Source organism: Panulirus ornatus, chromosome 21, assembly GCF_036320965.1.
Source record: "Panulirus ornatus isolate Po-2019 chromosome 21, ASM3632096v1, whole genome shotgun sequence".
In the NCBI taxonomy this organism is placed as follows: Eukaryota; Metazoa; Arthropoda; class Malacostraca; order Decapoda; family Palinuridae; genus Panulirus; species Panulirus ornatus.
In genome coordinates, this window is record NC_092244.1 from 11183655 (window position 1) to 11195843 (window position 12189).

The following is a 12189-nucleotide window of genomic DNA, read 5'->3' on the forward strand; positions in this document are numbered from 1 at the left end:
GAAGAACATCCACGTTTACAAACAATTCTGGAAAATATTTAATAGTATCGAGGACAGCCAGGAGAATATTCACAATAATGTACTGAAAACGAGAATATTCACACGTACCAAACACAACCTGAAAAACATTCACGTACCTTACAGAAGCGTGAAGAATATTCACATGTACGTACTAAGAACATCCTGGAATCCAATACAAAAAAAACTTGAAAACTAGCAAGACACATGAGAATACTATGTGAGACATAACAACAATAGAAAACATCACGCACAAACCTCGGAGGAATCATATTACTCTGTTTTACTAATGCATTCCTGAATACTGCAAGACCAATAGAATATTCAGTGCCAAGCCCAGGACATTTCAAGACTTCGTAGACAGCCTTCAAAACCCTGGGGTACGGAAGGTAACAACTAAATGAGGGTTAATGGACACAAGCCATAATAGAAACAATGTATTGATACAACAAAGGCCATTTAAAACACCAGACACACACAGGACTCTCAAAAACATAAACCAAACTGAAGACCATGGCCACGCTAAGGCCCATTAACCACCAGACACACTCAGGACAATCAAAAACATTAACCAAACTGAAGACCATTGAGGGCACTGGCCACGCTAAGGACCATTAACAACGATTAAGCTTAAGGAGAGAAAAGACGGACAAAGGTACATGAAGGTGGACGGGGAAGGCCCTCCTGCGTTACAACGTAAACTACTAGTTTTGGCCACACCATATGACTGTGGGGTACAATTATCCTTGCTTTTCTTAATCTTCATTAGGAAACCTAATCTTTTCAGAAACTGGGAAACGTGGCACTTAAAGTGTGGAAATAAAACTCAAAATACAAAACTTGAATGGATACGAGAGAAAACAAGGAACTTTGACGTAGACACACTCTAAATATATATACTCAAGCCAATTAGCTTCCAGACCACCCTTAGAGTAGCAGTATGAAACTTGACGTCCCGAGTATGGAAACAAATCTCGACGGATCGACATTAAACTCTTAAAAACAACTGTCCTTATTTCCATTTTACTTGTTCTCTGCGTCAAAATAATCCAGGTACTAAGCTAAGGGGCGCTATAACAACAAATATCACCTTTTCCTTAGGCTAAGTTATACATAAATAATGACATGGTAACTGATTTATCATAGGAATGAGAAGCTTCCCACAAGAATGAGTTTAGCCTCGAATAACATCATTTACCCCTTCACGTCCTTCATTGTTAACGAATCCCAGATAGTGGGGGAAGGCTTTGAAGATTAGGGAGAAGGAGAGGTAACAAAACATTTCGTACATACACGACAGACAAATCAAATCTGATCAAGTCTACCATTACCGCAACGTAATCCAGGCTTTTGACACATAAACAATTTCCAGTGGAAAAAAATCACAGTTTGTGTTGTCTTGATTTTGTAGGAAACAATTATCATAGCGGGATTAAGAGAGCTCGTGTTGCTCCTCAGTTGACTAGGCTGGTGGTGGTAGTTGCACCCTGAAATTTTCCCCCTTTATTAGAACCTTGGACTAATTCTATCACTTTGAATAAATCAATAACTTTCTTTTGTCTCCCGCCACAAATTTGCTAGTTAGTTCCTCGTTATATGAATGAATTATTCTACTATGGGGTAACTCATTATACATATATATCCATTAACAAGTGGTGTAACATTACATTTATATATATATATATATATATATATATATATATATATATATATATATATATATATATATATATATATATATATATATCCATTAACAAGTGGTGTAACATTCAATCAAATACTGGGTCAATACTACCCCAATACAATGCTATAATGTGATAATGACGATCTACTACAGCCCATTGATGAATCTTAAATGGGCCAGGACTGTTCCATTTGGAAATGGGCGACTTTGGATTCTCGTGAACGAGAACCATAACACATAGGCATGCACCTGTGGTTGTACAGCAAAGTACTCATGAGTACTCACCCAGCCCTAGGAAAACACGAGAGCACTAGCCTTCCCAGCACTACACTTCCATCGCTCACATGTAAACCCACTGTATACAAACACACACTGTTGTTATGTCCCGACACAGACACCACAACAACGTTAACAACCCGAGGGTCACTTGTTATCCGGCGATACTAACAAAGACAGGTCACTCTTCTCTCTGTTATCCAGTTGATGAACGTTTATAAAGCGATATTTGGCAATAATAATATCGGGTTTAAACCACCAATTGAGAGGGAAAAAAATGATTAAGATATTTAGGTTTTCTATGGCATAGATGTGTAAGCAGAGGGAAAAGGGCTTATGCCCGTACCCCGGAAATCCGGATAGACGAGTAGTTTGGGCAAAATAAGGAAATAGATTTCAGTTCAACCATTCACGATGTTCATTTCATCCCTTAAGTAGATTTTCATAAATAATGGACGAAATCATCAAACCTTTGGTAAGAGAAAAGGGGCGTAACATCTTTTCTGAGCATCTGATATTGATTTTGATTATTATATTAATTTCTTTTCCGTAATTTTAACATATTTAGGATAAGCAATGTGTTTTTACATATCATACTACGTGTAAATAGATTAACAGTGGTGTTATCGGGCAAAGGTACATACACAGTTTCATGTACAAAAAAAAGAGATGGCGCTGAAATCGATTACAGTTGTTTGCTTCCTCCCATTTGTTTACACCAGCTGAGTTGAAGTCCTCCTCATCCGTTTTCGTCGACTTGTTTGCCGTCTGTTCCGCGAATAACAGATAATGTCATGTCGGTCTGTTTCTCAGAGAGGAGGAGTGTTTGTGAATGGTGAGAGGACTGAGCTAGACATAGTAACCCATGAGAGGTTGAGACAGAAAATGCTAACGGGGGATCCCGACAATGTGGATAACACTGGCACAACATTAGAAGAAAACGAAAGCTGTAATAAAAGGATCATAGAAGACGTGGAATGGGAGAAAAGGAGAGGATGGTGAAGGTAAAGTAAGTTAATAACGATAAGTAACAGTGAGCTGATGAAGTTTTTAAGTCTTAAAAGTAATCGTACGTAAGAATAATGAAGAAGTGGAAGGGCGAGTGAGGGGCGAAAGGCGAGTTCATATCTTTCCTATATCGACCAGGGACGCGACGGAGTTAGCGATTATCAAATTTATGGCCACATATTAGTGGGGTATTCTTGGATCAGGTGTTGCCAGGGGTGCCTCCAGTGCGTGGGCTCTGTCCAGTGGGTGGTACGTGCACTATACTCAGTGGGACGTGGGTGTGCTACTCCCACTGTGCGACTAAAGCCGTTTTATTTAATATTACTTTTCAGTGTTAGCTGAGACGGCAAGGGAAGTTACAGTGTTCGCTAAAAAAAGAAAGTAGTCTTCAACTTCCCCCCTTCCCATATATTTTCAGAGTCAATACACGACTAAGGTTTCATTAGGGCAAAAGCATATGACGCTCTTACGGTGATGTGCACCTAGTCACTGAGACTAGTGTTTCTAACGGTGTGAGTAGCACCAACCCGCCTCAGTGTGCCTCAGGCTATCTTGAGAGAATATTTTTTTCTTTACTCTTCCTGGCTGTTACTTCATTTTTGTGTATGTATACATAAATAAACTGAATGAATCATTCAGACTTTTCACTCAGTGTGTTTGCACTCCAAGAAATCTTCACTCACATATGATGTACTCAAACTCATTCCAATTTTCAGAAGGGTCCAACTTGACACGAGTTTCCTCTCTTACACAACCCTGAACAAACGACTTCCAGTTCCCGCGCGCATTCAAACCTCAGGGGGAAACATGTCGACACAGAATTTATTTCCAGGTCGCATATTATCATCTTGGAGAATTTGGAGATATGTTGCTGCGCTCGTAACTCTAAGGCGGTGAGTTGTTTTGTCTCTGGCTACGATATATGTTTCGGGCTGGTGAGTTATATACATGGTAGCGACAGCACCGAACTGGCTCGCCCTCTTCGTTACAGACTCAGGGGTTTGTTGGTTATATGCTCTCTGAGTGGCCAATGTGGCCTACTTGTTATATGCTCTCTGACTGGTGCCTGTGACGGACTCATTACATGTACCAATTATGCTCTCTGAGTGGCTAATGTGGCTGACGTTATATGCTCTCTAAGTGGCCCATGTAGCTGACCTGTCCATACTCTCTCATTAGCCACGAGACAAAGGTCATACAGACAGTGATGGGCTGTAGAAGACATGTCATGTCATTTCGATTGGCTGACAGCCTCAATGACCCCAACAGTCGACTGGCCTAAAGCACATGGCTGAAGCCTGGCTGACTCACTCTCGCTGAGTGGCCCGACTCGCTACATGCATGCTAAATGGCCCACTTGGCTGATCGCTATGCGCTCTCTGAGTGGCCCATATGGTCTGACGTCACTGTGACTCCCGAAGGGTTGTGTCATCATTGTTCGTCTGGCAGCCGTGAAATTTTACTTTTGTGTCCTTTTACCATTATTATCTACATGACGAGATCATCTTCCACTCGCACAACCGTAGTATCGCATGACGTCATTAATACGTCACTATCTTCATGTAAAGTGAAGGAAGACTTTTTGTTAGAACCTAAAAATTTTGCACGATTTCCCTCAGGTTTCGTTTGTACGAATGATCCATGTTAACACCAGCTTCTTCACGCGTATGTATGCGATCTACCGCATGATGATCAACCCCCCCCCCCTCCCCCACACATTCCTAGTCACACAGACATTCTAGAAAAATATAAAGTAGAATAATTAAACAAACATTTCTGAATATCCCACCTGTTACATACAGACGGGCTGCCATCACAGCTTCACGTAACCGTTAGAAACACACTTTAATTTACCATCATAACTCTCCCACCCTCACCTTCCTCCACACACACACACACACACATACACACTGACCACAAATTCTCCTGTATGGTCACAACTGCGCTTCTTCCACTTGCCAAAGTTGACGTCAGGTGTATCAGTACGCAAGAATCCATAAGAAGAGATAGAGAGTCACGAATACGTAAGATCTAATCCTAACCTTGCACGCTTATCACGTTTGAGCATCACTAAGGACGATCCGATCCTAATCTTGCACCCTATACTTTCGTCCCGTCAGATCCAGCCATTATCTCGCCCTGCTACCATCACAAACCCCCCCTACATCCTCCTACACCCCAAACCTGTCACGTACGCTCCAACCCTAATCTTTCTCTGGCCCCAGTGAGGGCGCACCAGGCCAGACACAGCCAAGATCAAAGGGCGGAAGGCGAGAGGAAGCTCGTCTCCTTTATCTTAAGTCTTACAGATTCTCTTTTTTTTTTGGTGAGTGAGGATGTGGTGGCGGTGTTTGGTGGTGATCAAAGAAGCGGTAGTGGTGATGGTGATAGTGTTGGTGATGGTGGTGGTGGTGATAGTGTTGGTGATGGTGGTGGTGATGACAGCGCCGATGCGGACGATGGTATAACTACAACCTACGCCAGCAACCATAACCCACAACAACCCTCCAACCTCCCTCTCCCTTCTTCTGAGATAAGACGAATCTATTAACATTAATCCAGTAAGACGAATATATATATATATATATATATATATAGAGGGGGAGTAAATGAGAATAAATGAATAAATTACGAGAGGTAACTAGGTACATCCCGAATCATAACTAATTTCGTCGCTCAATATAGATCCCAAGTGTGGTTGAGGGTGTGGTAGATATGGTTACGTGTTTGAGATGGGAGGTGGAGTGTTGGATTGGATGAACGGACGGTTGGATGCTCAAATGGATGATGGACAAACTGACTGGTTACTAATGGCATACCGAATCTCTAGGTTGGTTGGTTAGGTTAGTCAACGCAATCACGTGATTGGTGGACTGAGTGGTTGGATGAGTGATTCACTAGTTGTTAGGTTGGGTAGTTATACAATGAGCCAAATGGTTGACTGGATGATATGGCTAGTCAGCTGCTGGTTAGCCGGCTAGGTGGTTGACTTCAGTGGATGGGAAATTTAGTTGGTTGAGAAAAAAAAATGGGAAATTTGGTTGGTTGAAAAAAGGGAAATTTGGTTGGTTGAAAAAAGGGGAAATTTGATTGGTTGAAAAAAGGCAATTTTGGTTGGTTGAAAAAAGGGAAATTTGGTTGGTTAAAAAAAAAAAAGTTTTAAACCATGGATAAATATATCACCTACCATATTTCTTAAGAAAACGGACTGGAAAGTAGATAAGGAGAAAACTTTCTTTCCTTACGAATACTTACGACGAGATTCTACCATAAGGCAAGATCAACGCGTAGCGCTCACCGCAGGGAAATATACTTTTACGAGGAGAGAGCCGTGTGAGTCAGGTGTCTCTCAGTGTCATGTGTGTGTGTGTGTGTGTGTGTGTGTGTGTGTGTGTGTGTGTGTGTGTGTGTGTGTGGGCTGCGGAGGTTGTAATATTCATGGACTCAATGCAATGCCATCAGCCCACACGTGTGGGCGAGACAGAGAGAGAGAGAGAGAGAGAGAGAGAGAGAGAGAGAGAGAGAGAGAGAGAGAGAGAGAGAGAGAGGATAAAAAGGCGCACATCATCGGATCGCGCGTTGGATATACACCTCTAAAAGGGAGTTGTTCGTCATGGCTATACACGGACCTCCACTGACTCACCCCCACTCACTCCACGACTCCACTGGAACTGCCATAATGGATGCCATTTATCCACAGTTCCTGCCGCCGCTGCCGCCCAAGTGGTGGTGCTGGTGGCGCTCTTCACCGGAGCGAGATGGGGTGTCGAGACCTCAGCCAAGTCTCGAATTCTCGAGGCCCCAGAGCCACAGACACCTCACACTGTGGGTGAAGATGGTGATGACCCCCGTTTTCTGAACTTCATCGGAGGGGTGACTCTACAGTAAGAGATTTTCTTTTCGGTCGTTCTCCGCAGTGTAGAGTGATTGTGGCTGGCTATACTTTCCGGGGGCTATTAGTATTGGGTCAACCCTCCCTCTTCCCGTTTTCTTTCCATCACTCGAGGCACACCGTTTTCTCCCAGGCTCTCAACGCACTTTTATCTCATTAGTCAGCAAATCCAGCGTCTTCCAGAATAAAGAATTTACTCGTTATTCTGAAATTCTTCAAGAGAAAAAAAAAAAAATAAAGAAGTTTCCACTCTCCTCATGTCCACTACATTACATTACATGACTCTTAGCAATACTCAACCTCCCTCCACCTCCTCAGTGTGTGTGTCGACGGCATGTTTCCGTAGCCTAATGGAAAGTCAACAAAAGCTTTCAAATATGTTATTCTTTTATCAAATCAACGGCAAACTAAACTGGTTTACTCTTCCATCCAATCTACATATACATGACTGCAAACCACAGTGGGATGTAGAAAAAAAAAATGTATTAATCGTACTATGTATATTTCTACGATAGCCTTTTTCTTTTTCTTTTTTTTTTTTTGGTATTCTAAGGATTGAGTTTATGTAGAGGTTACTTTACCGACTCGTCGGCAACGGTGGATTTACATGTTATTTTGCCGACGAGTCGATTTCCCTCCCTCCCCTTCAACGCCCGTGGGTTATTACTTCTAAGATAAGGTAGGATTACTTTAAGGTAGGCTAGAGTTACGATGGGGTAGGCTAAGGTCAAAGGGCGGGGCCCCCAGGGAGTGGTGGGGGTCAGGCAAGGGGGACTGATCTAAACTGACATCACAGACTACAGGTTGGAGACGTGTATTGGGACCTCTCCCGCGACCTCTGTGTATTCAAAGAGCAATTAGACGATATTTGCACTCACGATATTTGCACGAATTCCGATATTTGCACGAATTCCGATATTTGCACGAATTACGATATTTGCACGAATTCCGATATTTACAGAAAAAAAACTTCTTTAGGAAAAATCTGTTGATTCAAGTAATAGGTTAGAAATATTGAAAAAAAATATATGCACTAATTGGTAAAACATTATTTGACCCATCAGTGTCCAGTAATGGTAAAATGACCGTTAATTCGGGTGCATTTTTTTTTTTTCCAATAAAAGGTCAATGAAAACACATTAACTACTTTGAATATTAGTTATCAAATTCGGCAGGAATAAGCCTGGCTCTGACCACTGTGTATTTATATTTAAGTCTATTATCTTTAATTACGTTAATAGGTTGATTGTTCGGTTCACTGGCCTAAATTTAGGCCTGTCTAACATCCGGGAGGGATGAAGCCGTTAACGTATACACATAATCACAACACGAAAAATCCTCAAGCGTCGGTATATATATATATATATATATATATATATCCAACAATGTTGTATGGTTGCGAGGCGTGGGCTAAGGATAGAGTAGTGCGCAGGAGGGTGGATGTGCTGGAAATGAGATGTTTGAGGATAATGTGTGGGTGTGAGGTGGTTTGATCGAGTAAGTAATGTAAGGGTAAGAGAGATGTGTGGAAATAAAAAGAGCGTGGTTGAGAGAGCACAAGTAACCTAAATAATCCTTAAACCCTTAATCGGGTGTTGAATGTATTTAGATCAACATTTTTTTAAAGGAAAAATAAAGTTGTCACAAATCAAAAGCAATTTTTCAGCGAACTTGAGAACCTTACACTCTCCCGTTTTCTATCCCTCTTTCCATTTTTCTCTATCATTTATCAAACTCCTGCGTATTCTCCTTCCCCCCCCCCCCCCTTATCTCTTTGTCTTCCTCTTCTATGCTCCCTCGTCCTTTAGTCTCCCCCCCCCACCCCCCTGGTTGGCTAATCCCTCTTCATCCCTTCACAACCTGATGCGCCAAACACCGCTGCCTGACGTACGGATCACCCCGCCGTCACCAACATCAACATTCCTCAAGGAAATAAAAACTAAAAAACAAAAACATACAAACGTTTCCTACAGAGGTAAACGTTTCCCTTAACCTTCTTCGCCCATGTAAACGTTTCTTCACTTGTTGACGCAGGTAAACAACTTTTCTTCTTTGAATTTCCCTACCCCAGTAAACGTTTTCTTCGAATCATTTTCTTAAGATAACGTTTTCTCTTTGTAACTTCTCTAACCACGTAAATGTTCTCTCTTATACATTTTCTATCCAGGGAAATGTCTTCCATTTTCTGTCCGGGCAAATTTCTTTATCTATCTTCCTAATCAAGCCGAATATTTCCTCTTTTATCTCTTCTACTTCATTAAACGTTTTCTCTTTTACCTTCTCTAGCCTAGACAACGTTTTCTCTGACTCGTATGAACGTTTCCTTTATAACATCAACTGCTGAAAACTTGCACTTCTTGGCTGGCAGGGCGAGTCCGTCGGCAATATAGAGGTGATACTGAAGGATAATTCAAACAGAAATTCGACCTAAACGTTGGTTTGTTTTAACGACAAAATTGTAAGAGGTAAACAATGATAAAACGTTCCAGAAAAAGCTTGCCATCTATGGAGCAGTGGAAAAAAGAGTTTATTCAACGTGATATGACTAGAAAACGTTCCTCTAACATAACACGATAAACAATACTTTGAAAACGTTCCTCTAACATAACACGACAAACAATACTCTGAAAACGTTTCTCTAACATAACACGACAAACAATACTCTGAAAACGTTCCTCTAACATAACACGACAAACAATACTCTGAAAACGTTTCTCTAACATAACACGATTAACAATACTTTGAAAACGTTCCCCTAACATAACACGACAAACAATACTCTGAAAACGTTTCTCTAACATAACACGACAAACAATACTCTGAAAACGTTCCTCTAACATAACACGACAAACAATACTCTGAAAACGTTTCTCTAACATAACACGATTAACAATACTTTGAAAACGTTCCTCTAACATAACACGACAAACAATACTCTGAAAACGTTTCTCTAACATAACACGACAAACAATACTCTGAAAACGTTCCTCTAACATAACACGACAAACAATACTCTGAAAACGTTTCTCTAACATAACACGATTAACAATACTTTGAAAACGTTCCCCTAACATAACACGACAAACAATACTCTGAAAACGTTTCTCTAACATAACACGACAAACAATACTCTGAAAACGTTCCTCTAACATAACACGACAAACAATACTCTGAAAACGTTTCTCTAACATAACACGATTAACAATACTTTGAAAACGTTCCTCTAACATAACACGACAAACAATACTCTGAAAACGTTTCTCTAACATAACACGACAAACAATACTCTGAAAACGTTCCTCTAACATAACACGACAAACAATACTCTGAAAACGTTTCTCTAACATAACACGACAAACTATACTTTGAAAACGTTCCCCTAACATACCACGATAAACAATACTTTGAAAACGTTCCTCTAACATAACACGACAAACAATACTTTGAAAACGTTTCTCTAACATAACATGATAAACAATACTTAGAAAACGTTCATCAAAATACACTTAAGAACGTATCTTTAACGCAACACAATCATTAAACGTTTTTCTAACATAATGAGAAAAGTTCTTATATTCTGAATATAAGAAAATGCTTCTCTAACAGAATACTAAGAAAACGTTCATCAAACACACGTTTTGGAAAACCTTCTTGCGTGACGAAATTACATTTTTCATCCAACATCATACGTGGGAAATGTTCATGGACCATAACATTAAACGTTCAATCAGCATTACAAAATGAGAAAATGTTTCTAATATATTACCAATAAAACGTTCCTCTAGCATAATACTTAGCGAGCTTCGTCTAACACAACAATTAGAAAACGTTTAACCAGCATGATACTTAGAGAAATTCATCTAATACAATACTTAGAAAACGTTCCTCTAACACGACAGAAAACGTCCCTCCACCATTATAAACACTGAAAACGTTCATTCAACATAACACATGTAGAACACACACACCTGCATCATACATCAGTAAGATGAAATCAACTGTAATGATGAACATAATGGTCTAATCAAATTCAGAAGAGCAGTGAAGTACAGGAAGAAATCACCATCATTAACAAAGATTCAGAGAGTAATTACTGTGTTGGTCATATCTTACGTACGCCCCCACTGGCTGGCAGTACTGTAGCTGCGACGTAAACAAGGTGGACGGGTGGCGTCCATTCACATCCACACTGTAACAAGAAATGTGTATTGATTTATCTGAGTGACGTAAGTTTATATATATATATATATATATATATATATATATATATATATATATATATATATATATATATATATATATATATGTTACGACGTGAGTCTTTATGAATTATATTAATTTCTGCAGATTACATTGGTTTAGGTTGACTGGTCGTTTGGTCTTAAGGTAATCAACTCTCATTGTTATCAAGGCCGTCGAAGTTAAATTGGAACCACCAATTGTAAACTAACTCATCGATGATATACAATAAGCCTATAATCACTGGGTTGTATATGCATAGTGAGAGAGAAGGTATATGGTCTTAGAATCACTTTGAACACCTGATGAAGGTGTTTTGAATTGTTTGACTGGTGGTTATAACACGACCTGACGGCCTTAATGACCTTGGCTGTTAATAGACCTCAAGCTCAAACGACCATCCAACCACATAACAACCACTTGGAAACTTCCCGTGTTGGGTTTGATGGTCATTACGAGTTAAGGTCAACAGAATAGAGAAGCATTACTCTAATGGCGAGATGATAACAGATCCATATGAATAGATATAGGTGTTGTGTGGATTTTGCATGGATTTTCATGGGTGACTACCTACTGAGGAACTATTTAAAACCAGACATTATAAACGCACGTTAGATATACACGAACACATGATTCAACAGTTCCAAGTGACAAGAAATCAAGCCAGGACTGTCTCTGTGTTGTTGACGAGTGGGGACGGACGGGGTTGGGGCAGTGGGAGACTTTGGGAGAGGTGTAGTGGAAGGGAGAGAGAGAGAGAGAGAGAGAGAGAGAGAGAGAGAGAGAGAGAGAGAGAGAGAGAGAGAGAGAGAGAGAGAGAGAGAGAGAGAGAGAGAGAGAATAATGAGGGTATTGGCCATGAGGCAACGTCGCAGTGCGAACAGATGGAAGGAGATTTACATATGCCCAGCGGGCCAGCTTCACTGGTTGTGGCTTTGAAGAGCAGCTGGCTAAGTCATCCCACAGGAGGAGTCTAGGGCGGGGGGAGATCCCTTCCCTGGTGGAGGAGCAGGTTGTATCCTTTATGATTCTCTAGTTTCTAAGCGCCTCGTAGATCCTAGCACTCCTAACA